The sequence below is a fragment of the Fukomys damarensis genome, unplaced genomic scaffold, assembly GCF_012274545.1.
Source record: "Fukomys damarensis isolate Sample0158 unplaced genomic scaffold, DMR_v1.0_HiC HiC_scaffold_22, whole genome shotgun sequence".
NCBI classification, from domain to species: Eukaryota; Metazoa; Chordata; class Mammalia; order Rodentia; family Bathyergidae; genus Fukomys; species Fukomys damarensis.
Genome location: NW_022900934.1, coordinates 2,413,715 through 2,419,018, shown reverse-complemented (window position 1 = coordinate 2,419,018; position 5,304 = coordinate 2,413,715). Strand labels below are relative to the sequence as shown.

At 57.0% G+C, this 5,304-nt stretch overlaps 1 long non-coding RNA gene across 1 annotated transcript in view; it reads left to right on the top strand.

Moving 5' to 3' along the window:
* LOC104871593 overlaps positions 1 to 2,942 on the top strand; it is a 7,559-nt gene extending 4,617 nt beyond the window's left edge. The window contains exons 2-3 of the long non-coding RNA XR_782915.2: positions 748 to 859; positions 2,513 to 2,942. This is a non-coding gene — a long non-coding RNA (uncharacterized LOC104871593). The remainder of the gene's footprint in view (positions 1 to 747; positions 860 to 2,512) is intronic.
* The last annotated feature ends 2,362 nt before the right edge of the window (positions 2,943 to 5,304 follow it).

Below are 5,304 nucleotides of genomic sequence, written 5' to 3'. Positions count from 1 at the left end.
GGGCACCGCTGTGCTCCCTCTGCCGTGGCAGGGCTGACTCGCGCAGCTGACTCTGCCGCTCCCTGCAGGCCCCTGGAGCCCCGGAGGGTCCCGTCGCCCACCCTGTCTAACCCGGGCTGTAGTCTTCCAGAGGAGCGAGCTGCCCGGACAGGCTGGAGATGGGCTGCGAGGAACAAGTGTCTGGGCAGAGGAGCAGGGGAGGACTGCAGGGTGGAGGCCAGCCCTGCCACCTGCTTCCTTGCAGCCCAGCAGAGCTGGCTGCTTCTCCAGCTCTGAAGCAGTCCTAGAAAATCCCCTTTCTTTCTCTCTTTCCTTCTGCATCACCGTGCAGCCTGCAGCAAGGCAGGAGCAGCCCGTCTCCAACACCTCCCCTAAACCTTGAGCCCTGGCGCCCAAGAGAGACGGCTCTGAACAGAGCTGGCCTCCGCTGGGCTTGGTCTCCCTCGTGGCTTCTTGGACTGACCTGAAGTCTTCTGCTGCCGCCTTCGGGACAGCTCTCCCGCTTCCCCCTACCATGTGCCAGGGGACCCGAGAGTCCCCAGCCAGGCTGACAGGGGCCGTCACGCCCTGCAGCATGGCTGTCTGTCCAGTGCCACCAGTGTCCCCACCAGCCAGATCGTCGGGATGTCACCTCTGGGTGGAGACTGTGGTTTAATCAGCTTTTCACTCAGCCGGAGACCTGCACGCTGTGTGCACTACATTTCTGTGAATTTATTTTTGTTTTACCTCTCTCCTTTCCATTCTCAGGCCCATAATGAGGATCTTACAGCCAGGGAGACCTGCAAGGCTGGCTTCTCCGAGGAGGACTACACAGCATTAATCTCCCCCAATATTCTGCAGGGAGAGAAGCTCCTCAAAGGTAGGGTGGCATGAATAGGGAGGGGTGGCTGTGTACTGGGGGGGTGGTTTAGACAGGCAGGGCCCTTCGGGCTCCTCTCCATACGGTGATGCCCGTGAGATCAGCGGGGCACAGCGTGGTGGACCTGAGACATTCGGCATCCAGGTGTATGATTCAGAACCCCTGTCATTTTTGAGTGAGGTGAATCATTTCCTGGGCAACAAATTGGAATTCGGAAGTAACGTCACCCAAATAATGTGCAGAGAGAGACTTTCTTACCAAGTATTTTTATGTATGAAATTCTGGATTCTTAAATTATCCCTGCTTTGAAATGCATGATAAAGCAGACGATGTTGTTGGAAATGCAGTAAATAAGCCCACAGACGTTCTGTTCACAAATGTGGCATTCATTTTCATTACTGCCCCACTGACAACATGAAAACACACATGCAGGAGGGAACTACCAATTAGCTTCGCGGTGCCTGCAGGATCCTGTCCATGTTTCCGACGGTGAATCGGAGGCAGCTTGAGCTCACACAGTAGATCATCCTGCACATCGATCTGTTTCCCTTTCGAGACAAACTAATTAAACTTTATATTTGCATAGAAGAAACAAATGAGTTCTTGAATCCCCAAGGTTCCAGAGTCCCATCTTGAGCCTTCCCTCACTGCCTCAGTTTCCTAGGAGGGGCTGCCTCTGAGCTGGGAGCTCCGTAACGGGGGCCGGCTGTCCATAAAGTGTCAGAGCCAGATTCCTCTCTCAGATCACCCTCAGGCTGCTGACTTTTCCCCAGTTCTGTGTTCTAGGAAACAGAGACTTTTCGTGTGTGTGTGTGTGTGTATATGTGTATGTGAGCTCTCACACCGGTGGGTGACTTTCTAGATTCTCACCCTTCCAGATGAGACTTGTTGATTTTCTTGTTTGTTCCTTGTTATGTGAATTAGCTTTTTTATTTTGTACCGAATCCAACTTTTCTCGGTTTTGTTTTCTGATCTGTGATGCTGTCGTTCTTGCTGATTATAAAAAGGCAAAAAATTTCCAGGCAGCCTGATGCACTGACTCAGCAGGTGTGCTTGAGGAAGCTCTGCTCCTTTCCTGTGTGGTCGTTTTGGAGAGGATGAGGTGGCTTTGGTTTACTGACAGCCCTGAGGCCCCACAGAGCTGACCTGGCTGCCTTTGAACTGCTGTGGGGCTCTGGGCACTGTGATTCAGCCCTGCTCTCTGTGTCCTGCGCTGTGGCTGTGGTGCTGAAACAGCCCCCAAAGCCCCTGGGAGCCCAAGGCTGAAAGTGGGCAGACCTTGCGCCTTCATGTTACCTGGGCCTGAAGGAAGATGTCTCCAGAGAGAATGGCGGCCCCTCACGCTGTGAGATCGCAGACCAGCACATGGATCCCCCAGACCGTGTGCTTTGCTCTTGGGGGTGTGGTGGGGAGCCAGCCTGGCCTGGGCCCCATAGTGGTCACCGGGTGAGGATGGGAGCCTCATCGTCCCAGGTGAGCTCCAACCGTCTCACTGGCATTGCGGATGCTCGGATTTCCCAGGCCTGTGTCCCCTGAGACGCTGCACCCGGCCTGGGGCAGGACCTGGGAACCAGCCGGGCCTCCAGGTCACGCTGTGTCTCCCCCACCAGCCGCACCGTCCCATCCTTATTTTCTTCCCTCCCTCCTCCTAAGGTGCACACGCCCAGGAAGGAGCAGAGCAACGTTTTTCTGTCTTAGAAGTAATTTTACACATCTGGGGGCCAAGCTAAAGCTGTGATACTCTCAAGCCGGGGCTCGCCAACATTTCTGTATGTGTGGAAAACGCAGCCGCTCCCAGAACACGTCGAGGGTGGCTGTGTGGAAAACAAGTGAGAAGCTGGTGTTTCTGTTTCTCTGGTAAGAATCAAGTTAAATAGATAATGACTGCTTCTAATTGAGTTAATCCAATGGAGAGAGCTGAGCCTTAATTTGACTGGCAGAGCCTCGCGAGTGCCCGCCTCGCTGTGAGGACGCCTGAGCGATACGGCCACTCTGTGCCCCGTCTTGCCGGAGTCAGAACACACAGATTCCAGCAGGAGCGATTTGTTCTGCAGTAATTAACTTGTTTATGATAAATGGATGGAAGAAATGTCGTGGCATTTTGTTTTATGTCTAAATGAAAAGTATTTGCATTCTAAAAATTTCATGCTAATTAGGCTTAAAATAGTTTTCCCCAATGGGGTAACAAATACGATGTATTACACACCTCGGGAGGAGCGGCGGCTCGAGCGCGGACGTCCGAGCGTTGTGTTGGCTGATGGGGCTTCCGGGTCCCTCGGCCTGGCTTCCGTCTGGTCTTTGTGTGCGCGTGTGGCCGTCCTGCGGGGACCCCGAGCCTGGTGTGCTTTAGGGTGCTGCACGCGGGGCCCTGACGGCCGATGCGGAGCCCGCTGTGCAGACTGTTGGCCACTGTCCTGGGCTAAAGTGGAGCCCTGTCAGCCGCAGCTCAGTCGGGCGGGTGCGAGCTGGTGTTTCTTTCTCCGCTGTTAATAAATAACAGCCGGATGGCAGGAGGCTGCGGTGGGCGTGATGACCTGAGCTGTCCCCAGCCAGGGCGGTGACTCGGGACGCAGGGCTCAGGGTATGCCCAGGGCGTGCAGGGGTCTGGGCATCACCGGAGGGGAGCGGGCGCTGTGGCTCAGGCACCGCCCAAGGCAGAGCTCGGCTTTCATGGCCTGCGGAGATTCCCTCTGGAAAGTCCCCCCACCCCACCCGCCAGGTCCCCGCTGTGGCGCGGTCACGTCACTGTCCACTCCCCTCTCACCTAAACAGGAGAGGTCATCGGGCTGAATCCTGTCATCTCTACGCCGTTCACTGTTTCAGGGTATTCTTGGCCCACAGGATAGACCTCACTTAACAGGATCTTGAATAAATGGGGGTTTGTTTTCCTCATGTTTGAGTGAGGGCAGAGTTATTGTCAAGGGCAGAAGCATCATCACAAGCCAGTCTCGTTCTTACCATTCTGCCATGTTTGGTTTGTCAGTTTATTGCCTCATTGTTGCAAACTAGCTACTGTGGTTCCACATATTGCATCTGAGTTCAGAGCAGAAGAAGGCGGAAAGACTAGCCCTGCCTGTATTTCTTTTCTGTACCCGGAAAGTACTTTCTCAGAAAGTTTCTGCAGAAGTTCACATTGGCTAGAATTGGGTCTCATGTCCCTCCCCGCTGAATGGGGCAGGGAGGCTGAGAAAGCAGGTGCCGTGTTGTCTTTTGGCTCCGGCTGATAGTAACCCGGCGCCTCGATGCTGAACAAGTTGCTCCTCCCAGGATGGAGTCAGGCCCTGTTTCAGGAAGGAGGACGGGGTGCCTGGTGGACACCCCGAAGCCTGCTGCTGGGGTGTCCCCGGCACCCAGCGGGAGCAGGTTGGACCCGCGGTGACATGTTGGATGACTGAGTGACCCACGAAGATCAGATGGCGGAGGAGCTGGTACAACGTGGCGTCGGAAGCCAGGAGCAGCAGCAGGTGTGGGTGGAGTTGCGGGTCCTGGCCGAATCAGGACAGCGAGTCCCCCACGCACCCGTGGGGCCCTGAGCCGGTGACCCTCGCTGGCCGCTGGCCTGTGCTGAGAGCTCCAGGCCCGCAGGCTGCCCACTCTTCCTCTGCCAGCCTCTCCTTTGCTGCCACAGGCCTCAGTCTCTGATTAAGTTTGGCATTGAGTTCAGCTCAGTAGCCGGCCTGCCTTCTTCCCCTATCCTGGCTGGGACACAGACGCGATGTCCAGGGTAGCACAGCCACTTTGAGCTCTGAGGGCAGTGCACAGAACTGTACTGCACAGCCGCAGAGCCCAGACACATGTCAACTGAGGTGAGAACAAGGAGATCTGTGTGCAGGGCTGGTGCTGTCCTGAGCCCCGTGTGGGCGTGTCGCTTGGCCTCTGCCCCTCCTGTCCTGCTGGATCAGAGGCTCCACTCCACTCTGGCTGCAAGACATGCTGCAGCAGACTGCAGGGGCCGTTAGGCTTGAGGCCAGGGTCACCGGCGGCCCCAGAGCGCAACGGCAGCCAGGCGCCTGGGAGCCCTCTGGAGGCCGGTGGTCAGATGCCCACAGCAGCGCCTCTTCAGGGCTGAGTAGCGCAGCGCTGGCACCTCTGTGGCCAGTGCGGCTCTCCTGCCAGCCTCCCTGCTGTGGTTTCTATCCACGTTGCGGCCTGGACTGCAGCCGCTGTGGGGTGGAGGCTCAGAGCTCCGTGGGAAGGAGCACTGGAGCCGCACTAAGAGTGGAGCAGCCTCTGAGATGCACAGAAGCCTGCGTGGCAGCAGAGGCTGAAGCAGGAGGCCTGCAAGTCCGGGCCTCCCTGGGAGACTTAGCGAGACCCGGCCTCAGAATCAAAAGGGTTGCGCGGCCCAGCCTCCCTGGCGTTCTGCCTGCAGCCCGAGGCCGCGTGCATCCTACAGTGCCCCACAGGCGCGCGAGGCCCCGAAGCGGCTGGCACGAGTCAGCCAG